Here is a 26,642-nt window from a genome sequence, read left to right on the forward strand (position 1 = left end):
GCCGTTTGGGCACCCGTCATCCCTGGTCCTTCATAAACATCGATTTTAAGAGGTCCCCTTGTCCTTTCACAACGTTATTTTGTCCCCTTCACAACACTTTTTCCATCAATGCCTTAACAACTTTCTCGAGCAACTTCATGAGGGTCCGGGCAAGAGTGGCGCCAAGACATCAGCCTAACCATGATAGGAGCCTATTTAATTAGTTGTGGTAGCCCACGACATTCCCACTGCTGTAGCTTTACAAATACACTGTTCGTGTGGATTACTCTGCCGATGTGGCTCTGCGGAAATGCGGCCCACGAGCCCACCCTCAATCCGGCCGCTTCGAACCCGAAGTCCTGAAGTGAGGCTCAGACGGCCTGGAGGGGATTGCGGCTCCAGCTCCTTAATTGACATGAAAGTGGCCCAAAAAAGGTTATCATCATTTCTTTAACCCACGCCATTGTGAAGCCAAGCGCTTTCCATATTTTTGGAACAAAAGAGAAGTTATATCAGCAGCCAGATGCCGTACTTAGGCCACACAGTTTAAAACAAAACATTATCTTGCAACAGTATGTTTATTTCTAAAGTAATATAGCGGAAGTCCACCACGACACCACCACGACCACAATTATCAGCATCATAATAATAGGGCGGCCTACAGCCACTGCGGCGCCTAGACCTCTACCATAGATCTCCAATTGTCCCAGTGCTGTGCTAACTGCGACCAATTTATCCCCGCGAACTTCTTGATCTCATCTGCCCACCTAATTTTCTGCCGCCCCAATCCACGCTTGCCTTTTCTAGGGATCCACTCTTACCCTTAATGACCAACGGTTACCTTGCTTTCGAATTACGTGCCCTGTCTGCACCCATTTCTTCTTCCTAATTTGTACTAATGTGCTCTGTGTTCTTCAGTGCAGGGATAAGGGATGTACACCAGTACGTAATGTGTTGCCCAGAGCATGATGTCGAGCGGACTGCAATGCTCTCAGCGATTCGAAAGCTGGCAGCCCCACACAGCACTCCGGACCACATCGTCTTTCCAAGGGGACATTGGATGCTGAGAAGAGACGTGTCACGCCTTCTCCTGAGCTTCCTTGGGGAGACGGAGCTGGCAAACTTGTGGTAAAAGGACACTACCTTTGGCTAATTTGGAGGAGCTAGGGCGAGCAATTGCCGGCGTATCCAGCCAGGCTAACGCCACCTGATCCCACAACAACCACCCCCACCACCACCACCATCAATAACACGGGTTTGTTCTCTGACCCACTCCGCTCTTTTCTTGCACCCTAGCGTTACACCTCTCATGTTCCGTTACACTGCTGGCTAATTTGTCCTCAATTTAAGGTAAACCCTTTTAGTGAGCCTCCAAGGTTCTTCTCTGTAGTTGAGTACCGGTAAGATACTGCTGTTATACTATTTATCCTTCATTGAAAATGGTAGGCTGCCATTCATTAGCTGAAAATGCCTTCCCAATGCATTCCACACCATTCTCATCCTTCTAATTATCTCTGGCTCACGGTATGAATCCCGGGTCACTACTTCGTCTAAGTCAATATATTTGTTTACCACTTCCACTCCCTCACCGCCTATCTCAAGCCGCTGTGTTCCCCTCGGGCTATTGAGCATTACTTTAGTTTTCTGCATATTCTGGAAGTCCCATACGTGAGGCTAATCCCGTATTTCCGTCAAGTGTAGTGACTGGTTTTTGTGCTGCCTGCTTCGGCAGCATGTTCGGTATGGCAAACTCGAGCACTGGAGTATGCGAGGGCTCTTGAGATTCAGGGGTTAACTTTCCAGTTTACTGATGATGGCGTTTGGATAATTTAGGGCATAACAAGTAATCATGACACTATTTACACGAAAATAAAAAATTCTAAAATAAACTTAGCTAAACATGTCTGACCTGCATTGTTCTCACAGCATCTGCCCTCGTTTGCTCTCGTTCGGTTCACCAACCTTGGTCTCTAGCTTCCGACATCTAACTCCCCTGGAGTCACCCAAAACACAAAACACTTGTTTTATTACATAGGAATTTCGCCTCCACGGCCATGTCACAACAGTGAGTGACGAGAGCCTACTAAATAACGTACCCTAGGTCTCTTATTGGTCCCAACAACCTATTGTAATATTTTGTACCAAAGTCATGTGACAAACGCACCATCGCGCGAATCTTCAAAGACTCTTTGTATAACACAAGTTCTCGAAGACAAGGCAGGGAACAAGCAACAAGAAACAGCAAAGACCTGCAGCAAAAACAGCAACTTAGCGTTTGGATAGAACGATTGCACCATTGGTACGCCATCATTTCTAGGCTAACAGAGTTGCTTCGTAGGAGCCTAGCGCATGGCACGGGAAGGGGGTGCATTTCCAAAAAGACGTAGAATATAGACTACAAAATGCAAAATGCTAATCATGCAATAACAAAAATTAGCGCACAAAGAAGTTTGGTTACGTGCTCATTCTGGTCTCTAGCTTGCCACAAGCTTCTTAGAGTAATCAGACATTTAGAGGATTTGGAATGATGCCAACCCACCATAGTTTGAAGGCTATGCACAAGGTAAGTAGCAACTTAGCGGGAACTGCAGGTATTGCTCTGATGACCACTGCGCACTCAAATAAACATTCCTGAATTTGCCCGGTTTAAGTGTCTTGTAAAAACTCATATTTTAGGGTACTCCTTAATAGAGTTGGAGCCTCCGAATCACGAAACGTAGCACATGCACTTTATAAGGCTCATGCACGAGCACACAACTTAATTGTGTACACAACATAATTGGAATTGAGCACACAACATAATTGGAATATACTTGCTACCATTGTTTTTTTCTAGAGCTCATAATGTGCTTCACAAGTCCGGCCTAGCTGAGATTGGTAAGCTGCAGCGCTCCTTTTATGTACATAAAAACGTAACTCGCGGTATCTCATTTAAACGTCACAGCCTGCCTGACTGTGCCCACGGTGAGAGGGCTGCATGTTCTACAAAATACCCAGAGTCTTTTTAAACGGCAATTTTTAGCGTGAAATAAACCATTCTTCACCTTAATCGTCGAACAACAATGTTCCTGAAACAGCCTGAATTTTCATTACTACTTTCGCTCTTTGTTTGGTGAAAGTGATCTTAAAAATTATGCATCGTGGCGGTAGCGTGTGCTCACATTAAATTTGAAATGTCAACCTAATATATTGCCGCGAACCATGTACGGGTTTGTTTATTTATTGTTTGTTTTTAATGCCCGCCCGCGCCCGGCTCTGTTATCTGTGTCCTATGCGAAGCGCGTGTTCCATTCTTTATTTTTATGCCGCACGGGCTATCTCATTCAGATAAGCAGAGTGTTTCGCCCTAACGCCGCTAGCCCAGAATAATCTTCTGTGATCTACAATGTTCTGGATGTCAATCGACGGTTCAAGAAACTCTCGCGCCGAAAGATAAAATCCTGCACAGCAGACGCCGCCGCATTCGATTCTGCGACGCTCGCCGACGCAAGTCACTTTGTTGATCGCTGCTTCGCCGCCTCTGTATTCTTTTGAGTTGTTAGGGGAGCACAAGTTCGCTCCAATAAACTTGTTACTCCTTAAAGACAACTGCGTCGTCCTTGCCTTCGTGACATCTGGTGGAGGTGCTGGGTACTCACCCTTTATGCTCCCGACGACATCTGGAAGCCGCCAAGCCAGTCCAACCAGAGAAACCCGCTGACTGCAAGGATTGCTACCCGAGTTCGGTCTTATGCCAGAAGGGCCCAAGAGAAGAAACGCTGCCACCAACACCATGGTGCAAGAATCAACGTCGCCCATCGTCCTGCAGCAGCCCCGGGAACCGCCATCGTTCCGGGGAGCCCCCGCTGAAGACCCCGAGGAATGGTTGGAGAAGCTGGAGCGCGTGCGGACCTTCAACAGGTGGGACGATGAAGAAACCTTCCGGCATGTTTTCTTTTACTTGGAGGATGCAGCTCGAACTTGGTTCGAGAACCACGAGAGCGCCTTGACCGACTGGACGCAATTCAAAAGTGAGTTCCTTTGGACCTTCACGACTGTGGTGAGAAAAGAACGAGCTGCGCTTTTACTGGAAACTCGAACGCAACACCCGAACGAAGGAGTCGTAATCTTCGTTGAGGAAATGAAGCGACTATTTTGTCGCGAGGACCCGGATAATACGGAAGAAATGAAACTGAGGTTTCTGATGCGAGGAGTAAAGCAAGAACTTTTAAATGCAGGGCATTTCTTTAACTCACATGTAGCGTCCGCCGTCCGTCCGCAACAGCTCAGCGCGCAGGTGCGCCCTCTCCCCCACTCCTCCTCTCCCGCATTACGCTACCCTTCTCGCTCTCAACAACAGGTCCTCACCCCGCCCCCTACACTATATAAAGAAATAATAGTTATCGGCGCCTGGTTTCGATCCCACGACCCTGTGGGCGGAACGCGAGGTACATGGTGCTCTTCCCACTGCGCCACAAAAGCGACACAGAATCAAAGGGTACGAACCCGCCTTATATCCTTGACTCATTCAAATTATGTCAAGAAGCTGCTGATACACGGCAGCAGTTGCATCGATCTCGTCTTCACCAGTTGCTGCAACGCACGACCACTGCTTAAAGACCCCTTAACAGTACACTTTAGCGACCATGGAGCCGTCGTTCTCAGCGTCCAATATAACGACAACAGCCACAAATAAATAAATAACGACTTACAGCAACCTGCTCCTTGCCTTCACTTCTTGCGTCACATAAAAAAGAAAAATTGGGCCCATCACATTCACGACCACCCCACCACCACCACCCAAACACTAACGTTAACGCAATACACCCACCCCCTACACGACACATTTACTCGAGTCTCCCCTCGTGGGGAGATGGGCCCAATTTTTTTGCTTGCCTTGTCCGCAACCCCCCCAAATCGGTGGCCGAATTCGCATCCGAGGCGGCCGCTATGGAGAAGACGTTGGAAATGCGCACGAGGCCGTACGACCGTCCCATCAATGCGCTAGTTGCGGACACGATCGATGCCGGGGCTCTTGGCTCTGACACACTACGTGATACAATCCGCGCTATCGTTAGGGAAGAACTGCGGAAATTCTTCCCAACAACGCTGCAAGCCCAAGTCACCTCTATGAGAGACGTGATTCGGGAAGAAATTCAACTCGCTTTGAGGACTTCTACGCCTCCCGAAGTACCACGTGAGCCTCAAGCTATGACCTACTCCGCGGCTGTTCGATGACCCCGCCCTGCTCCAACCCGTCTTCATGAAGTCCCGCCGTACCACCGTCCACTGTCGCCGGCCCGACCCCCTGCAAGCCAAAACCAGACGCCGAGGAAGACGGAAGTATGGCGAACCGCCGATAATCGTCCGCTGTGCTACCACTGCAGAGAGGCCAATCACACCTACCGTCGCTGCCCGTACAGGAGACTCTGACTGCGTGGTTTCTCCGTCGACGCCCCACGCCCCCGACCCGGCCAGCGCCCTACTGAGATCGACGAATACCTGTCCAACACTAACCGAGGCCCAGCCCGCTTCAACCGATCGCCGTCGCCCTACCCATACCATTCGCCCAACCGCAGTAGCAGTGCTGATTTTGCACGTCGAAGGTCCCCCAGCCCACGCGGGGGAAACTAAAAGCAGCAACTTCTGGAGGTAAAGTTGCACGATCGCGGAAAAATGAAAACCCTCCAACGACGCAACGACTCACGGAAGACAGTGATTCACGACATGCCAACATCCCCGTGACCCGACCTACCCCTGACGAGACTCCCGAACACGACGACAGCTACACGGTGCGACGCGTACCCTACCTGACCGAGACGTCTGCTGAGAAGACGACAACGACGACGCACAGTGCCCGACCGTCAACACACACAAGCCGAGATGCGACGCCCCCACGAACCCGGAACTCGAGGAAGGCGGCATCCGACGTCAAGGTGTCCATCGACGGCTTTGACGTAGTCGCCCTCGTAGACACGGGAGCCGACTACTCAGTAATGAGCGGACCATTTGCGTCTAAGCATTAGAAAGTTATGACCAGATGGAAGGGTCCGTACATAAGCACAGCGGGAGGACACCTCGTGACGTCAAGTGGAACGTGCACATCCCGCGTCACCATACACGGCACGACGTAACCTGCCCCGTTCGTCATCTTGCCTAACTGCTCCCGCAACGTAATTCTCGGAATGGGCTTTTTGACGGACAACGGCGCAATAATTGATCTGCAGACCAAGTCGATAACTTTTTCCTCCGATCACTCCATGACGCCGGAACCGAACCCCGAACACCGTGCAGCTGTAAGGATCGCCGATGATCATGTCACCCTGCCACCCCGCACAAGTTTGATGATCACCGTCTACTGTGAAGGTGCTGCTCCTGACGTGGACGCTAATGTGGAGAGTGACCAAAGGTTGCTTCTCGACCGTGGTGTGTCTCTCGCAAAAGGCATTGCGCAGTTTAAGCAGCGCAAATCCCACGTTTTGGTCACCAATTTCACTGAGGAGTACCAGCATTAAAACAAGGGCGCTTCAATTGCGTTCTTCGAAGAAACGCAACAAGCAAGTGACGTGATCGCGGTCTATGAATTTGAACGCGCACCCGAAGATACCTTCAAGCTTCCGAATCCCTTCGACGTGAATCCGACGTTACCGCAAGCAGAACGAAACAAATTATTGGCATTGCTGCGTCGCTACAGGGAGTGTTTTTCCTCGAACTCAAAACTACGTCAGACACCTCTAGCGAAGCACCCAATAATAACGGAAGATGGAGCCCGACCTACCCGACAATCACCGTACCGCGTCTCTTCCCACGAGCGGGAAGCCATCCGGACTCAAGTCGACGACATGCTCAGCGGTGACATTATACAGCCATCGAAAAGCCCCTGGGCGGCGCCGGTTGTACTGGTGAAGAAAAAAGAGGGCACATTAAGGTTTTGCGTTGACTACCGGTGACTGGACAAAGTCACCAAAAAGGACGTATACCCCCTGCCCCGAATCGACGACGCCCTCGACCACCTCTGTCATGCGAAGTACTTCTCATCGATGGATCTGAAGACCGGCTACTGGCAAATTGAAGTGGACGAGAGAGACCGAGAGAAGACTGCATTTATAACCCCGGATGGTCTATACGAGTTCAAGGTTATGTCGTTTGGGCTGTGCACGGCGCCAGCAACGTTTCAAAAAGTCATGGATACTGTGTTAATTGGGCTGAAGTGGCACACCTGCCTGGTATACTTCGACGACGTTGTGGTATTCGCCAGGACTTTCGACGAACACCTTGCAAGGTTGGAATCTGTACTCGAGGCCATCCGTACGTCGGGCTTAACGCTGAAGCCCGAAAAGTGCCGCTTCGCTTACGAGGAACTCAAGTTTTTGGGACACGTCGTCAGCGCCGCGGGAGTCCTGCCTGACCCGCCGAAAACATCAGCCATAGCGAACTTCCCAAGACCGAAAGACAAAAAGAGCGTGCGAAGATTTCTCGGACTGTGCGCATACTACCGGCGCTTCGTCGCAAGCTTCGCACGCACCGCAGAGCCACTCACGCGCCTCACAAAAGATAGCACCCCTTTCGCCTGGGAAAACGCACAAGAAAAATCATTCTGCGAGCTGAAACAATGCCTGCAAAACCCGCCCGTGCTCGCTCATTTCGACGAAAACGCCGAAACAGAAATGCACACGGGCGCCAGCGATATAGGTTTGGGGGCCGTCCTCGTCCAAAAGCAAAGCGGGTGCGAAAAGGTAACCGCCTAGGCAAGCCGTGCTCTGTCGAAGGAGGAGAAAAACTACTCTGCCTCCGAAAAAGAGTGTCTGGCAATCATATGGGCCATTTAGAAAGTTCGCCCATACGTGTATGGTAGACCATTCAAGGTTGTGACAGACCACCATGCGCTGTGTTGGCTCACCAATTTGAAGGACCCCTCTGGCCGTCTTGGGTGGTGGAGTTTGCGCCTGCAAGAGTTCGACGTTACAATCGTCTACAAATCAGGCAGGGAACACTCCGACGCCGACTGCTTGTCTCGCGCCCCTGTCGACCCACCACCACAAGACTCCGATGAAGACAGTGCGTTCTTCGGAGTTGTTACGGAGAGTGACCTTGCCGCCCAGCAGCGTGCCGACCCCGACTTGCGCGTAATGATCGACTACCTCGAAGGACGAAACGTCGCCGTGCCTAGAGCGTTAAAGCGGAACTTACCAGCATTCAGCCTCAAAGACTCCGTCATTGTAGAGAAGAATTTCAGCGCCGGAACGAGAACGAATTATCTACTTGTCATCCCCGGAGACCTTCGTGACGAAATTTTGGAAGCGTCCCACGACGACCCGTCTTCCGGACATCTCGGAACAGCTCGCAGTATTGCAAAAATTAAGGCGAAGTACTTCTGGCCCCGCCTTACATCTGACGTCACCCACTACGTTCGGAGTTACCGTGACTGCCAGCGACGAAACACGCCGCCGACAAGACCCGCCGAACTTCGGCAACCGATCGCCGTCCCGTCGAGGCCCTTTCAACAGATTGGAATGAACCTTCTAGGCCCGTTCCCTACGTCACGATCAGATTACAAGTGGATTGTCGTAGCGACAGACTACATGATGCGCTACGCAGAGAGCGGCGCTCTTCGGAGGGGGACAGCAAAAGAAGTCGCAAAGTTCGTTATAAACCAGGTTGTGCTGCGACATGGAGCCCCTGAAGTCCTAAGTCCTAATCACGGACCGCGGAACAGCCTTTACCGCGGAGCTAATGCAAGGAATCTTACGCTACAGCAACACGGATCACCGAAGAACGACGCGTACCACCCCAAACGAACGGACTAACGGAATGTCTGAAAAAGACGATTGCGGATATGATGTCCATGTACGTCGACGTTGAAGATAAGACTTGGAACGAAGTCCTCCCGTATGTCACGTTTGCGTACAATACAGCGACGCAGGAAACTACGCAGAAGACGCCGTTCGAGCTTGTCTACAGAAGACGGCCGACTACGATGCTCGATGCCATACTTCCGCATGTAGAAGACGACGACCTCAAAGCCGACGTCCAAGGATACCTTCAACGTGCGGAGGAGGCCAGCCAGCTCGCTCGAGTTCGTATAACGGACCAGCAGCTGGTGGACGCTGGGCGCTACAACCTCTGACACCGAGACGCCGAGTACCAACCAGGGGATCGTGTGTGGGTTTGGACTCCCATTCGACGACGCGGACTCAGTGAGAAGCTTCTGCGACGGTATTTTGGACCCTACCGGATTCTACGAGGTGTTGGGCAATTAACGTACGACGTGATCCCTAGTGGTGATTCCGGCACATCACGACGACGCACGCGACCCAAAGTCGTCCACGTGGTTCGCCTCAAACCGTACTTCGCAAGATGACGAACTCTTTTTGTTGTTGTTTTGTTGTGGCTGTTTGTTCGGACTGTCGTTTTATTTTAGCATCGGGTCGATGCACTCTTAAAGGGGGGGGTAATGCCACGAACCATGTACGGGTTTGTTTGTTTATTGTTTGTTTTTAATGCCCCGCCGCGCCCGTCTCTGTTATCTGTGTCCCATGCGAAGCGCGTGTTCCATTCTTTATTCTTATGCCACACGGGCTATCTCACTCAGATAAGCAGAGTGTTTCGCCCTAACGCCGCTAGCCCAGCAATATCTTCTGTGATCTACAATTTTCTGGATGTGGATCGACGGTTCCAGAAACTCTCGCGCCAAAACATATATCCCTGCACAGCAGACGCCGCGGCATTCGATTCTGTGACGCTCGCCGACGCAAGTCTTTTTGTTGACCGCTGCTTCGCCGCCTCTGTATTCTTTTGAGTTGTTAGGGGAGCACAAGTTCGCTCCAATAAACTTGTTTCTCCTTAAAGACAACTGCGTCGTCCTTGTCTTCGTGACAATATTGTGAGTGCTTATGTGGTGCAACAACGTTCTCAGTATCGAGAAATAATTACAGTAACTGGTACCTATATTATGGGCGCGATTATGTACTTCATGTGTTTCAAACTTGACCGACCAAACTTGAACATATCGTTTTCTTGTCATCGAGAAAGTCATTTTCGTATCCTTGTTCTTGTTTCCGAGACAGCTACACTGCTGAAAGGACCCCCTGCTGCACCTGAGCCTCACAGTCCCTGAAATGGTAAAGGGCCACATCCATCCCGGCCTATGCACTCCCAGTCGCAACCTTGGAGCTTCGTTCAAACACCGTAGTCAAGAGCAATGAGCCGCGCCAGGAGCAATCCCGCAGTGCCTGAGGCATTGCGACCAACGGTTTTTATTGTGATCTTCTACAAGGATGTGGATCACTGTCTGGACAACTACGCTCGGGCGAGTTCATTTACCCGACGGGACAAGTTGTTGAAGTGACTATCGTTGTGCTTTCTATAATGTGCGAGGCAAAGACGTGGTTACTGAAGCATCAACATAGCAGTGCTAATGAGGGGCAACTTTTCTCAGCAGCTGTAATTTTTTTCCGCATTACTTTCGATACAGAATTGTGAGAGCAGTTTTTTTTACTCACGCTCCCTGCAAAATTTGCCGTGATTCACTGGCCAACACTGAAATGGAAAAGCAAGCTTTCAAAGAACATGCTTTCGCAGATCTCGTTATACTCAGATTCACGTGCAAACACAAACGCATTGCTAGAAAGAATTTTTTCTGGGGCAATATAAGCCAAAATAAGAGAGTCCTTGACCTCTTTATTGTTATTTACACATGTTCACTATACTGGTAACCGGTTTTCGCGGGCAAGGAAACATGCTCAGCAGGGAGCGTGAAGTCATGCCAGAACAGACTCTCGTTAAGCCCAGACGTACAATAAATATCTTCGCTGTTAAACACGACTGACACTCATCCCTCGGGGAAATTAAACGAAGAGTGTTTTTATTGCTTTCAGATCATTAATACGTCCCGTGCCTTCGTTTTGGCTCTTGAGATTCCTCAATGTTTGGGAGGTGTTTTCCACTGCGAGCCTTTGCCGAAGGTGACAAATATCATTTCTTCCTCTTAAAAGGTCAAACCCCACCCCCTGACTGGTTACGCAGAAAGTCTCGCCAACTAAAGGCAAACTCGCTCATGCCTACCCCTACCGTAATGACGCCTCTGCCGAGAGGGAGCTACAATTTGTAGGCGGCTCCAAACTGATACCTACCCCAATCCCACCCGCCCCCACCCCACCTTCCCAAACCAAAAACATTCCGCTTCTGCATACTGTCCCAAGCTTGGCACTATATACCATATAGTATGAGCGTGCCGTCGCACTCTCAACTTCCCTCTACTTCCCAACCACACCTTAAACCAATAGGGGGTTTTCCTGGTCAGCGCAGACCCTGATAAGCAGCTAACCTCAGAGACCCGGGCAAGGACAGCCAGCCAAAGCCAATGAATCCCGGACTAGGGGCAGCTTCCAACCGGAATTGCGCATGCGTCAGCTTCTGCTCGACAAAAATAATTATCTGCTTGGTCTCTCAACGTCAATGACGTTTTTGAGCAGTCATTTATTTTTTATTGGTGTTAATACTCAGGGAGGCAAGATTGACAAATCATCGTTTCAGAACATCACCCATAGGTGGCCATATTATATACTTCTGCAAAAGAGAGAGGGAGAGAAAGAGTTCTTCGCCTTCCTCCTTGTCCATCAAACCTGCCGCACAGCCAGTATCAGTTTCTTTGCGGCCGTTGCATAGCACAGCCAATCATTTGCTGCCTGCAGTCTATATTGTAGAGAGGAGGAGAGGCTCAGTCGTAGCGGGTGTAAGGTAATCTTTAGCCCTCGTGGTGGGCAGGAGCTGTAGCTCGGGTGAGGAGCTCCCAGTCACTGCCGGCGAGGTATTGTAATGGTTGGGTAGACGGAGCGGGTGTAAAAATGAGAATACCCAAATGGCGTGTGGCGTGGTATCTCGAGCGCCCCATGCCTGGCAGAGCGGGTGTGTATATAATGTAGGATAGATGTGGGGAAGGACTTGCCTGTTACTGAGTAAATGGGTTTGTAAGTGCGATAATCTCTCGAGGAGTTGAGGAAAAGACAAGTGAAGGGCGGTAGTTCTAGCAGCTGTAGACGGAAGTATGAGGTAAGGTCGCTTGAAAAGAGACACTGCAACCATTTCAATAAGCGTTTTCTCTCTTTCCTTCGCGTTTGCAACCACCGCAAAGCCTATAGTTACCGCCAGCACAGAGTGGCACTGCGTGATTTGCTGGTCGCTCGAGATAAGCCTTCCATTTCTACTTTGTTTTCATGGCTTTGTTTTTCTAAGGAGACGCATTCATTGATGCAACTGAAGGACAACCGGCCGACAGCCGCTAGATGGCCTTAGTAACGTAATTCGATACATCAAATAATGTCAAGACCTGGAAAGAAATAAAAATTCTTTGAGCGAGTTTACAAGTTATCTAGACGGCAAGACCTGTGTACTGTGCACGGTGTAAGAATATTAAGAATATTCTTATTATTATTAGAATATTAGAATATTAAGCAAAACTTCGCCTTGTAAATATTTTCCGTTTAATAAACTCTTTCTCTCTCTCTGACGGGCATAAAACAGTAATATTTGGCTTAGATACTTTGCTACCCCTTATCTAAGCACTGGGTGTGTCGGTTGACTACGTTCTGCAAGCATTTAAGATATAAAAAAAAAGTTTAAAAAGTGTTGCAGGGTCCTTTTAAAGTAGGTAACGGCTCGCGGGCATATCATGGACCAGGCTGCAAAACGTCTCCGTCTGGGGCTAGGTAAATGGGTCCTGGAGGAGCCAGTTTTAGCCGTTTCCGCACCACTAAAGCTCACTTATTGGGGCATTGAGTGCAGGGTTATGGTTAGGTAGGAAGGAGGGCTAATAGGAGACTTTGGCGAGCAGGGGAGAATATGCCAGATGGGGAAATTTCCGTGTTATGGCCAGCAACATTGCCGCTTCCTCGGCCTTGTGGGCGAGGGCTGTACAGATGGTGTCTGCCAGTGCTGGGGTGAGTCAAAGGCGTCACATGGCAGTTTTAAATTAGGCTGAAAAACTCCATTTTGACTTGGTGTTTCCGGTTTGGTGCAGAAACTCAATGTTCGACTGGGTAATAAATAACTGTGTGACAGGTTCAATGATTTTCTTTTATTAGGGCCCCTACCAAGTCGTCCTTCCTGAGTACACACCCATATTCAACGCAGAAATTTGGGCTTTTTCTTGGTACGACTTAGACATGGTAAAAAGCGCACTATACGGGGACAGTGTCACTGTCTCTTGTTCTGTCCCCGTCTAATGCGCTTTTTACCATGCCGCACTAGACACCTATCGCACGAGTTATAAGCTACGGGGGCACCTGTCCCTAGAGAATTTCTTTAGGAGGCTCCAGCTACGTCAATCAGGGACACCGTTTTTTTCACCAAGTGAGCCAAGCAGTGCATGTTTAAAGGGGGCCTTCATTTTTAAACAGTTCCTGTTTCGGAACGCTCCCTCGAGCAAAGTCAGTCCTATAAAATTACATGAACTTCATGCACGCTATGCGCCCTATGCCACGTCTCCGCTGCCTGGGAAGGCGGTGGATGGTGCAACTAAAAAAAAGCCATGGAGGAGAACCATTACAGGAGCAGCTCAAGCATGAATTTGAGGTGGGCCTGCATGTACGTGTTATCTTCTTTGTGTGAGGAGTCAAGAAAGCATTGAAAAAGGGCGCTCTCTATGCAAACGCACTGTGTCGGGTGTGTCTCAAAGAAGCAGAGCGGCCGTAGTAGTTGGCATCGCTGTCGTGGTTCATCGGGAGGTACAGCACGAAAATGGCAACTCCTGTGAAAGAAAATAGAGTTCGTATGGGATTTGAACTTCGGTGGCCAGAGCAGGCACCGACTGTTGTAAGCGCAGATATAAACAGGACCCCTGGCGGCCTCTCCGGAACCAGGAATTTTTATTGCGCTTTACAGCGTCACAGGCCGGACCGCCACCATAATTGGTTCCTTCGCAGCACTGGAGAGTGAGGGCCAAGGGTTAATTAGGCGAAGTTGCGGCCAATACTACCCCAGGGGGGCCAATCCTGCTTTGGTGAGGGAGTGGGTTACCGGCAATGGTCACCGGGAACACGGCACACCCCAGGCCTGCTTCTGCAATTTACTTTTATTTTTTTACACCGTCGAGAATTGTGCGGCACTGGGATTCGAACCACGGTCCTTCTGCACGCGAGGCGGATGCTCTAACTCTACGCCACCGCTGAGTCGGTAGTTTAGTGGCAGCTACCTGTGTAAAATATACCAAAAGTATGACGTTGACATTGAACTTGATCTTTAGCTCAACTGTTCTCGCTGGCGATGACCGGAAGTACTGAATTAGTGCGTATCTGCCAGCATGTTCGCTCAATTAGGACTCACGTAGAATAAATCTTGTAACATTTAGATACCTAAATGAAGACGGGTCTCATTTATCAGTCGAACACTACTTCTTATATATTTAAGATAAGTGGACGACACCTCAGTTAATCACGGTTTCGCCAAAGACCAATTCTGCAGTGGAGTGGGCTGCACTTGCGCAGCATCTTTCTGTTACAGAAACAATAAAAGACCCAACCATAGTTACAGCGGAAGCAATTGCATGGCACCCCACTTTAGACCAGAGAGCCCAAAGTGAATCACAAAACCTTTTTATATATACTGACCCATCTAGCGTTTTCAAGGCCCCGATGACAGGGGGAGGTCAGCACAAACACGACAATTAAAGATTCCGCATACAACTTACTTGATGGTCTATGCAAAACCTACCCACCTAATCTCATAAGTGCAGCATGTTATGATCCCGGCCATTATGGCGTTGCTGGCCATTAGGACCTTTACCGGTGTGCGATGAGAACAGCGATACTAACTGTTAAGAACGTGCTGTGAAACAAAGTATGAAAAAGTATGGGAGCAAGGTGCTACCAAGAAACTCCTTTTGATTCTTCCAGTAACTGACAGATCAGTCACTAGTGAGGAAAGCAAGGCTATCAAGGTCTCACGCTGCCGACTCAGAATGGGCTACTAATATGATGGGCACTTCCACCTTCACATGTACTGTGGGCCAACGAACTTCGCCACATGTAAACAGCACCTTTTTAATCAATGTCTCTGTTGAAAGCTTCCCATGACACAAATACGAAGGTACTGCTTCTTGGAAAGGTATGCCACGCACATTTCAAAGCAGGTTGAAATGTATTTTTTGACCATCCTACGTCTGCCTTAGTAGAGATTTAGGATTCCTATACCACGTCGATTTTTTAAAGCAAGTTCGTTGTCACTCTTATCGTGGCTTTTGTATGTTTTACAAGGAATAGCCGTCTTCAATTGTAATTTTTTTATTGATCATGGCTCTACACACAATAAGCCTGTTTGGAGCTCATATTCCTCGTCATTCATGAGATTTTATTTTATGTGGTCCCATACAATGTGTAATTTTGTCCCCTCCTATCCATATATATGTTGAGCCACCTGCACCAGAACGTGTTCGAGGGCGATGACCAGAAGCGCGCCGAAGGGAGGCAGGTACATCATCACTTGAAGTGGTAGACCAACAGCTCCCCACTGCTGCAGCCTGGCAAAGACACTGTTCGGACGGATGAGACCACGCATGCGACCCTGCGCAAAGGCTGCCCACGAACCCGCCCTCACTCCGGCTGCTTCGAACCCCAAAGCCCGCAGGGATGCTTGGAGGACCCAGATGACGGCGGCTGTTCCTACAAGTACTGCGTTTAAAAGAAAGTCACACATAAAGGAAATCCAATTCAGTAACCCTCGCCACTTTGGAGCCTATCGCTTTGAGTGTTTCGTGAATGATTTTACTATATCAATGCCACATACCGTACTTACCCACAACGTTTAAAACAAACCCCTTTCTTGCAGGTTTATTTTTAAAGTAATGTACGGAAAGCCGCATACGTGTGCTAGTTGCGTGCCTCGGCCAAGTGTAGTGACTGGTTTTGGCCTGCTCGCTACAATAGCATGTTCGTTCAGACAATGAAGTACTGGAGGGCTCTTGAGATTCTGGGGTTAAACTTTGAATATAGGGACAATGAGATGTGGTTACATTTCCTAACATACGAAAAAAATATTACACCATTTACACGAAAGCACCAAGTAGTCGATTACACGTAGTTAAACATATGTAACCTGAAATGTTCTCATGACATCTGCCCTGGTTTGCTCTCCTTCGATCGACGTTCCCTCGTCTCTCGCTTCTGATCTTTAGCTTGCCTAGCTTTTCCCAAAACAGAAAACACTTGATTCAATACATACAAAATCACGTCTCCAAGCGCATGTCAAAAATAGTAAGCAGGGCATACTAACGCAGGATTTGGTCACTGATCGGCCACAACAACCAAATGTAGATTTGTGTACCAAATCATGGGACCAAATTCACTTCTTAGGTGGGTACGCAAATACGCTTTCTCTAACACAAGTACACAAATGTACCTAGCGAGCTGATTTAACACTTCAAACTATCGGAACAGCCACGGGATAACGTGAGTGTGGCATTTAACGGGTGAGCTTGCCGCGGAAATCAGTTAGGTTTCTGGAATGAGAGGACCAAGGGCGGCGACGTCCCGGTGATGCGATGACGGTGTTCTATTTTACAACATGGCGATGAGAGAAAAATGAAGCAGTTCGAGTTTGAGCGGCTCCCGCGAGATGACAGGCACCGATCAGACCATTATCATCGATGCAGCGACGATTGTCCATAAACTTTCCACATCTTCCGCGGCCCCAAAGAAGCGGTGGCTTGTCCCCGTCCTGTCGGTAGTTCAAGTTCGGTCCAGTTCGTTCCGATGAGGCAGTCAGACGAGGAAACTGGTGTCGGTGCCGTCTTTTAAACCCACGCATAGAATGTCGGCGCAGTCCACGCAGCCAGGTTAAAATTTGTCTGTTGTCCTCGGCGCTTTTGAATTCTGGTGCGGATTCAGGTATTTTCATTGGGGCTTGATAAAAGTGCCTTGACGGCTTCCGTTTCTGTCTCGAACGCTGTAGTCTTGTAATCAGGCTGGCGCAGCGAGATGTATACTGGTTGTTCAAACGGTACCTGCCAAGTGCTCCCTTCGTTTAAGCGCATTGTTGGGTGCATGCCGCAGCAGTCTTCTTTGCATCTCTTACAAACCAATCAAGATTCCTTTCTTTGGTTTGAGGCGTCGCTTGGTTGTAAGTTACAAACGCTTGAATGCCGTCTTGCCGTTTCAACTTCTCAGCAGAAGCATCAATGTCTTTGTGCTCAGGATGTACGGTATAGGTATCTTCTGTCATCGTTACGGCGTCCGACAGGCAGCTTACTTTTTTCTCGGTCATCTGGGGCAATTCTTCAAACGAACACGATAGTAACGAATGTTTCTATGGGATTTCAGGCGTCCCCCAAAAGGGGGTCTTATTTTCACATTGGGTTTGAGATAATAAATGTGACGGAGGCGAGGTTTCTTGTGAGCTGGTTTATTCCTCGGGGTCATTCAAACAGTATGCGTCACAGAGCAGTTCAGTCAGTGTAAAAAACTCACTGAAGCTTGTTGAGGAATGCAACTTCTTGATTATCTGGCACTGGTCGTTGGTTCCAAGTTTTTTGTCTTTGAATCGGTAGTATAATTGAATCATACCATGTCTAATTTCGTCTTCATAGTCAATATTTGTAGCACATTCTTCGTATAAGTGGTCAATGTCGATGAGTGGTTCGATTTCCTCGTTTAATGTTCTCAGTTGTACTTCAGTTTTGCGTAACTCGTGCAGACAACTCTTCACCACTTTGTCCACATCACTGGTCGTTACGGAGAATTCTAGTGCTCCTTTCGCGTCTCTGCATAGCCTTCGAGTGATCAAACGCTTTTGTTTCCTTCTTGCGTTAAGTTCCTGAAGCCGCGTCATAGATAGAGGAATACTCCGTTCGTGCATATAAGGTGCTAAATCTTCCATTGCGCGATGAGCAGCAGAGTTTTCACCGTTTGGAATATTACTGCCAGAGGTCATCGGGGAAAATCGTTGCAGGTGAGGGGTCACCGTCGTCTCGTCCGCCCATCGCGTTGTTCGGCTTCGGGTAGCACCGTTCACCTGGCCATTCCCAGGGTCCGTCATCAGTATCGAGGGGTCCTCCTTATAATAGGCCAAAGTTCGGATGCCTCCGAATCGCAGCGGGACTTCTTCCCGGTTTCATCGGCACCAAAATGTGGAATAAGAGGCCCCAGGGCCGATACGTCCCGGTGATGCGATGACGGTGTTCTGTTTTACAACTTGGCGATGAGTGAAAAACAAAGCAGCTCGAGCCTGAGCGGCTCCCGCGAGATGACAGGCACCTATAAGACCATCATCATCGCTGCAGCGAAGATTGTCCATAGAGTTTCTACAAGGTTTGTTTCGCTTGCGTGTGACCCAGCGTGCGCTACCACCACCGTGCCGGCAAGGAGAAAGCATTTACATATTGGGGATACGATGTTCAAATTTGTTACAACGGTACTCTAGAACGTAATGAAAGAGGAGTATGCAAGAATTAGAACTTTCATGACAGATTTTCTGACGAAAATGCTAAAATTCGCGCCGCTCCGCTCAAACCTCCGCCATGAATGGAAGATTCTCGAAGGTACAGTGACTGCATGTTTACGTTTCGGCTTTTAGGTGTACCTACATCAAAAAACTCCCCCCACCTCCCCAAAGGGGTTCGTGCGGAAATGCGAATGCATTGGGTGCACCGATGAGTGCGATGCCGCAAGCACTCACGGAGAGAGGCGCGCGCTCCACTGCATTTATATATATTGCCGCGAACCATGCATTGGGTTTGTTTATTTGTGTTTTGCTTTTACCGCCCGGCTGCGCCGGTCTGTGTTATCTCCGTGCCAAGGGAAGCGCGTGTTCCATTCTTTCTTTCTGTGCCGCATGTGTTATCTGTTCAGATAGGGAGAGCATGCCGATCTAACGTGAACATCCCGGAATAATCTTCTTGCAGCTACAATGTTCTCGATGCGAATCGACGGTTCCAGAACCACGCGCGCCGAAAGATAAAAAGCCTGCAGAGCAGACGCCGGGGCATTCGATTCTGCGACGCTCGCCGACGCACGTACGTCACTTTGTTGACCACTGCTTCGCCGCCTCTGTATTCTTTTCAGTTGTTAGGGGAGCACAAGTTCGCTCCAATAAACTTGTTTCTTTTCCAAACAACTGCTTCGTCCTTGGCTACGTGACATCTGGTGGAGGTGCTGGGTACGCACCCTTCATGCCCACTACAACCTCTGGAAGCCGCCAAGCCAGTCCAACAAGAGCCAGCCTCCGCGTGCAAGATTTACCACCCGAGTTCGGTCTACTACCGGAAAAGACGAAGAAGAAAAACGTCGCTACCAGCACCATGCTCAACCAAGCCAATCCTCCTGTCGTTCTGCAGCAGCCACGGGAACCGCCATCATTCCGAGGAGCCCCCGCAGAAGACCCAGAAGAATGGTTGGAGAAACTGGAGCGCGTCCGGAAATTCAACAGGTGGGACGACGCAGAAACGTTCCGGCACGTTTTCTTTTACTTGGAAGATTCGGCTCGCACTTGGTTCGAGAACCACGAAAGCTCCTTGACAAACTGGGCTCAGTTCAAAAGCGAGTTCAGTAAGACCTTCACTACCGTCGTGCGGAACGAAAGAGCCGCCCTTTTGTTGGAAACACGCACGCAACACCCCAACGAAGGTGTCGTGATCTTCGTTGAGGAGATGAAGCAGCTATTTCGCCGCGCGGACCCCGAAATGACGGAAGAAAAGAAGTTGCGCTTCTTAATGCGCGGAGTGAAGGAGGAACTGTTTGCTGGACTTGTCCGAAATCCGCCCAAAACCGTCGCCGAATTCGTGACCGAAGCCAGCACTATTGAAAAAGCCCTCGAAATGCGTGCTAAGCAGTATGACCGCAACTTTGTTGGCGCGGCCAATGAGAACGACTTTGGCAGCACGCGGATCCCGGCCGACAGCCTACGCGAGACTATCCGCGCAATAGTGAGAGAGGAGCTGCGGAAACTTCTCCCAACGCCGCCGCATCCCCAAGTCGCTTCCCTCACCGACGTGATTAGAGAAGAAGTGCAACAAGCGTTGGGAACTTCTACGCCATCCGAGGTAGCCCGAGAGCCACAAGCTATGACATACTCCGCGGCTGTTCGTCGACCCCGCCCTGCTCCAACACGCCGTCAAGAGGCCCCGCCGTACCGCCGCCCACTGTCACCCGCCCGACCCCCGGTAGCCCGAAACCAGACGCCGAGGAAGACGGACGTATGGCGAACTCCCGATAACCGTCCTCTGTGCTACCACTGCGGAGAGGCCGACCACATTTACCGTCGCTGCCCATACAAGAGACTCGGACTGCGTGGTTTCTCCGTCGACGCACCTCGCCCTCTCCCTGGCCAACGACCACGTGAGATCGACGAGTATCTATCTGAAACCAGCCGTGGCCCAGCGCGTTTCAACCGTTCGCCGTCGCCCTACCCATACCAATCGCCGAACCGCCGTAGCAACGCTGACTTCGCCCGTGGAAGGTCCCCCAGCCCACGCGGGGGAAACTAAAAGCAGCAACTTCTGGAGGTGAAGTTGCTCTACGGCGAAAAACCGGAAACCCTCCAACGACGCAAGGACGCGCCGAAGACAGTGATTCACGACATGCCCTCATCCCGACGACCCGACCTAACCCTGATGAGACTCCCGAACACGACGACAGCTATACGCCGCGACGCTTACCCGACCTGACCGAGACGTCCGGTGAGAAGACATGGACAACGACGACGCACAGTGCCCGACCGTCAACACGCACAAGCCGAGATGCGACGCCCCGACGCACCCGGAACTCGAGGAAGGCGGCATCCGACGTCAAGGTGTCCATCGACGGTTTTGATGTAGTCGCCCTCGTAGACACGGGAGCCGACTACTCCGTAATGAGCGGACCATTTGCGTCTAAGCTGAAGAAAGTTATGACCAGATGGGACGGTCCGCACATACGCACAGCAGGAGGCCACATCGTGACGCCAAGTGGAACGTGCACGTCGCGCGTCACCATAGATGGCACGACGTACCCTGCAGTGTTCGTCGTTTTGCCCAACTGCTCCCGCGACGTAATTCTCGGAATGGACTTTTTGACAGACAACGGCGCAATAATCGATCTCCAGACGAAGTCGATAACTTTTCCCTCCGACCACTCCATGACGCCGGAATCGAACCCCGAACACCGTGCAGCTGTAAGGATCGCCGATGATCACGTCACCCTGCCACCCCGCGCAAGCTTGATGATCACCGTCTACTGTGAAGGTGCTGCTCCCGACGTCGACGCTATCGTGGAGAGTGACCGAAGGTTGCTTCTTGACCGCGGTGTGTCTGTCGCAAGAGGCATTGCGCGGTTTAAGCATCGCAAATCCCACGTTTTGGTCACCAATTTCACCGAGGAGTACCAACATTTAAACAAGGGCGCTGCAATTGCGTTCGTCGAAGAAACGCAACTAGCAAGTGACGTGATAGCAGTCGCCGACTTTGAACGCGCACCCGACCATACCTTCAAGCTTCCGCACCCCTTCGACGTGAATCCGGCGCTACTGCAAGAAGAAAGGAACAAGTTATTGGCTTTGCTGCGTCGCTACAGCGAGTGTTTTTCGTCGAACTCAAAGGTACGTCAAACACCTCTGGCGAAGCACCGGATAATAACCGAGGATGGAGCCCGACCTACCCGACAGTCACCGTACCGCGTCTCTTCCCACGAGCGCGAAGCCATCCGGACTCAAGTCGACGACATGCTCAACGACGACATTATACAGCCATCGAAAAGTCCGTGGGCTGCGCCGGTCGTACTCGTGAAGAAAAAAGACGGCACACTGAGGTTCTGCGTTGACTACCGGCGATTGAACAAGATCACCAAAAAGGACGTGTACCCCCTGCCACGAATCGACGACGCCCTCGACCACCTCTGCTATCCGAGGTACTTCTCATCGATGGACCTGAAGACCGGCTACTGGCAAATCGAAGTGGACGAGAGAGATCGAGAGAAGACTGCATTCATAACCCCGGACGGCCTATACGAGTTCAAGGTAATGCCGTTTGGGCTATGCACGGCACCAGCAACGTTCCAAAGAGTCATGGACACTGTGCTAGCTGGCCTAAAGTGGCACACCTGCCTCGTATACCTCGACGACGTTGTGGTATTCTCCCGGACTTTCGACGAACACCTCGCAAGGTTGCAGTCAGTACTCGAGGCCATCCGTACGTCGGGGTTAACGCTGAAGCCTGAAAAGTGCCGCTTCGCGTACGAGGAACTGAAGTTTTTGGGCCATGTCGTCAACGCCGCGGGAGTCCTGCCTGACCCGGCGAAAACTTCAGCCATAGCGAACTTCCCAAGGCCGAAAGATAAGAAGGGCGTGCGCAGATTTCTTGGACTGTGCGCATACTACCGGCGCTTCGTCGCAAACCTCGCACGCATTGCAGAGCCGCTCACGCGCTTGACGAAAGATCGCACCGCTTTCATCTGGGAAGACGACCAAGAAAAGGCATTCTGCGAGCTGCAAAAACACCTGCAAAGCCCGCCCGTGCTCGCTCATTTCGACGACAACGCCGAAACGGAAATACACACGGACGCCAGTGATATAGGCTTGGGTGCCGTCCTTGTCCAAAAACAAAGCGGGTGCGAAAACGTAATCGCCTATGCCAGCCGTGGTCTGTCGAAGGAGGAGAAAAACTACTCTGCCTCCGAAAAAGAGTGCCTGGCTATTATATGGGCCATTTCAAAATTTCGCCCATACGTGTATGGCAGACCGTTCAAGGTTGTAACAGACCACCATGCGCTGTGTTGGCTCGCCAATTTGAAGGACCCCTCCGGCCGTCTTGGGCGGTGGAGCTTGCGCTTGCAGGAGTTCGACGTTACAGTCGTTTATAAATCCGGCAGGAAACACTCCGACGCCGACTGCCTGTCCCGCGCCCCCGTCGACCCACCACCACAAGACGCTGATGAAGACAGCGCGTTCTTCGGGATCGTGACGGAGAGCGACCTAGCCGCCCAGCAGCGTGCCGACCCCGACTTGCGAGTAATGATCGACTACCTCGAAGGACGTAACGTCGCCGTGCCTAGAGCGTTCAAGCGTAACTTACCAGCATTCAGCCTCAGAAACTCCGTCCTCGTGCAGAAGAATTTCAGCCCCGGAACAAGAACGAATTATCTACTTGTCATCCCCGCAGACCTTCGTGACGAAATTTTGGAAGCGTCCCACGACGACCCGTCTTCCGGACATCCCGGCACAGCTCGCACTATTGCAAAAATTAAGGCGAAGTACTTCTGGCCCCGCCTTACATCCGACGTCACCCACTACGTTCGGAGTTGCCGGGACTGCCAGCGACGAAAAACGCCGCCGACAAGACGCGCCGGACTTCTACAACCGATCGCCGTCCCGCGGAGGCCCTTTCAACAAATTGGAATGGACCTTCTAGGCCCGTTCCCGACGTCACGATCGGAGAACAAGTGGATTGTCGTAGCGACAGACTACATGACGCGCTACGCAGAGACCGCCGCTCTTCCGCGGGGGACTGCACAAGAAGTCGCCAAGTTCTTTATAAACCAAGTTGTGCTGCGACATGGAGCCCCTGAAGTCCTAATCACGGACCGCGGAACGGCCTTTACCGCGGAGCTGATGCAAGGAATCCTACGCTACAGCAACACGGATCACCGAAGAACGACGGCGTACCACCCCCAAACGAACGGACTAACAGAACGTCTGAACAAGACAATTGCGGATATGCTGTCCATGTACGTCGACGTTGAACATAAGACTTGGGACGAAGTCCTCCCGTATGTCACGTTTGCGTACAATACAGCGACGCAGGAAACTACGCAGATGACACCGTTCGAGCTTGTCTACGGAAGACGACCGACTACGATGCTCGACGCCATTCTTCCGCATGCAGAAGACGACGACCTCAACGCCGACGTCCAAGGATACCTTCAACGTGCGGAGGAGGCCCGCCAGCTCGCTCGAGTTCGTATAAGGCACCAGCAGCTGGTGGATGCCGGCCGCTACAACCTCCGACGCCGAGACACCGAGTACCAACCAGGGGATCGTGTGTGGCTTTGGACTCCCATCCGACGACGCGGACTGAGCGAGAAACTTCTGCGACGGTATTTCGGACCCTACCAGATTCTGCGACGTGTTGGCCAACTTACCTACGAAGTGATCCCCGATGGTGACTCCGGCACATCACGACGACGTACGCGGCCCGAAGTCGTCCACGTGGTTCGCTTAAAACCTTTCTACGAACGATGACGAACTTTTATTTTCATTTTCGGACTGTCGCTTATGTTAGCATCGGGTCGATGCACTCTTAGAGGGGGGGTAATGCCGCGAACCATGCATTGGGTTTGTTTATTTGTGTTTTGCTTTTACCGCCCGGCTGCGCCGGTCTGTGTTATCTCCGTGCCAAGGGAAGCGCGTGTTCCATTCTTTCTTTCTGTGCCGCATGTGTTATCTGTTCAGATAGGGAGAGCATTCCGATCTAACGTGAACATCCCGGAATAATCTTCTTGCATCTACAATGTTCTCGATGCGAATCGACGGTTCCAGAACCACGCGCGCCGAAAGATAAAAAGCCTGCAGAGCAGACGCCGGGGCATTCGATTCTGCGACGCTCGCCGACGCACGTACGTCACTTTGTTGACCACTGCTTCGCCGCCTCTGTATTCTTTTCAGTTGTTAGGGGAGCACAAGTTCGCTCCAATAAACTTGTTTCTTTTCCAAACAACTGCTTCGTCCTTGGCTACGTGACAATATATATTTCCGAGCGCAGCGAGCGGAGAGAGGGTACGCGGAGAGGAGAGAGAGACCCGCGCAACACGCCCGCCTCGCGCGCGAGCTCTCTCTGCCGAGCTCCGCGATGCGAGCGCCCTCACACGCCCGAGCGCGCTCCTCCTCTCCACTCACTCTCCGCTACTCCGCCAGAGCTCCGCGATGCGAGCGCCCTCACACGCCGAGCGCGCTCCTCCTCTCCAATTGCGCTCCGCTACTCCCGCCCGAGCTACCATGTGCTCCGGTTGCTAGGCGCGCCACAGCTGTTGCTAGGCGCACGCCGGCCAACGCACGACAACCCCCGACTAAGAAATGCATTCGCATTTGAAATGCGCCTTGCGAGCCGTTTCAACTTGTCGAACTATCGGAACACCAACGCGAAAACGCGAGTATGGCCTTTTAAGGCTCACCCTGTAGCGAAAGTTAGCTAGATTTTAAGTGCAGAGCCCTTTAGGCGCTCGCCTTGTTGTTCTAGCTCGCTCGCTCGCTCCACCCAGGTATATAGAGCACAAATGCGGCGTCCCGGGGTAACGCTGTTTTTCGCAGCGTACCCACGAGGCTTCGAAATCCAAGCGATTTATTGGTCATAAGCGTTCGAAAGTAGTGAAACGCTGGCGCTTGTCATACATCTTCCTATATTTTAGGGCAAAGAAATCTCTAGGTACATTTCAGGGAAAATATACGTAGTTAACAGGCAGCGCCCGCGTTTCTTTTGTTAAGGACGCCCGTTGGGATGGTTTTTATGATTTTAAATGCAAAATGTGGCAGTGCAACGCCGGCACGTGCGGGAAAAAAAGCACAAAGAGAACAGAACTACCTCTGGTGCAGTTTCAGGCAGGGGACGCGCGAGGACAGCGAAGGCGGGAAACTGGACTTGCACTTGGTGGTAACAGTGAGCTGAGAACGGCGCTACAGCCCATTATGGCGAATTACTACTCTGCACTTCCGACAGCTTTCACATTGAGTAGAACGGCTTTATTTTTTTTCTTGCGTGTGAGTCAATGCGCACGTACGCCCCCGCTCCGATAAAAACGTTTATAACCGTAACAATTATGGTGCAGAGAAGTTTAAATTCTGTACAAAGGTCCTTTGGTACTTTATAAAAGAGGAGTGCGGAAGCATTATCGCCCACATCGCAGATTTCCTGACAAAAATGAGAAAATTCACGCAGCTTCGTCCAAACGCGTCCCCCATGAATGGGAGCTTGTTGAACGTGGATGTAACTACTTCTGAAACACTTACGCAGTCCGCGTCATTATTTAGAAAAAGGTGACGCTAAAACCGCCTACTGACTCTTACTATTTGTGTAAACGGCAATGTTCTTTTTAGGTATGCTTTAAATAACTCAATGAGAGCAAGCATTGAATTTTCTATACTGCTTTGCGTGAGAGTTCTGTAAATGTTTTATTAAGACTGTATTTATTTTACAGGTGCTTTAAAGTATGGAGAGTTAATTCACCACTCTGACCTTCAATTTTATTGACGATGGTACCTTTTTAAGAATGTTATAGTACTCTTTATTACAGACATGTCATCTGTACGCATTCCGTTTACTGTTGTAGCCGCTTCCCTCCATAATATATCCTGACCTGAGGTTGAAATAAATTAAAAGAAGCAAAGCAACTCTCAGGTCTCGTCTGGTAAGGCTGCGCACTCGCTCTTGCAAGTTATTCCACTCATTGGCACATCAACTTCGTCGGGGCTGGAAAAAGCTGCATAGTCACCGGGTACGGCACAATGACAGGTGGACTGGACTAAGTTGAGCAGCATCTGCGGAGGTTTATAACTTAATTGTCAAATTAACTGCCCTACAATAAGATGACGTAGAATTGAAAAGGACACACTTCGGACTATGGACAATGCATATTGCCGGTTTAAGGGCTGCACAGTGCATGGTAGCAGAAGAGACGTTGACTAGCAAAATGCCTACAGAACGAGCTTTAGCAACCATCTTTGTCGTAATAAAT

General features: G+C 50.5%; 1 long non-coding RNA gene across 1 annotated transcript in view; it reads right to left on the bottom strand.

Moving 5' to 3' along the window:
- Positions 1-15,124: 15,124 nt before the first annotated feature.
- LOC144153023 (uncharacterized) overlaps positions 15,125-26,642 on the bottom strand; it is a 32,584-nt gene continuing 21,066 nt past the window's right edge. Inside the window, exon 3 of the long non-coding RNA XR_013319272.1 lies at positions 15,125-15,623. This is a non-coding gene — a long non-coding RNA (uncharacterized LOC144153023). The remainder of the gene's footprint in view (positions 15,624-26,642) is intronic.

The sequence above is a fragment of the Haemaphysalis longicornis genome, unplaced genomic scaffold (genome assembly GCF_048455015.1).
Source record: "Haemaphysalis longicornis isolate Haplotype H1 unplaced genomic scaffold, Haemaphysalis longicornis Haplotype H1 scaffold_9, whole genome shotgun sequence".
Lineage (NCBI taxonomy): Eukaryota > Metazoa > Arthropoda > Arachnida > Ixodida > Ixodidae > Haemaphysalis > Haemaphysalis longicornis.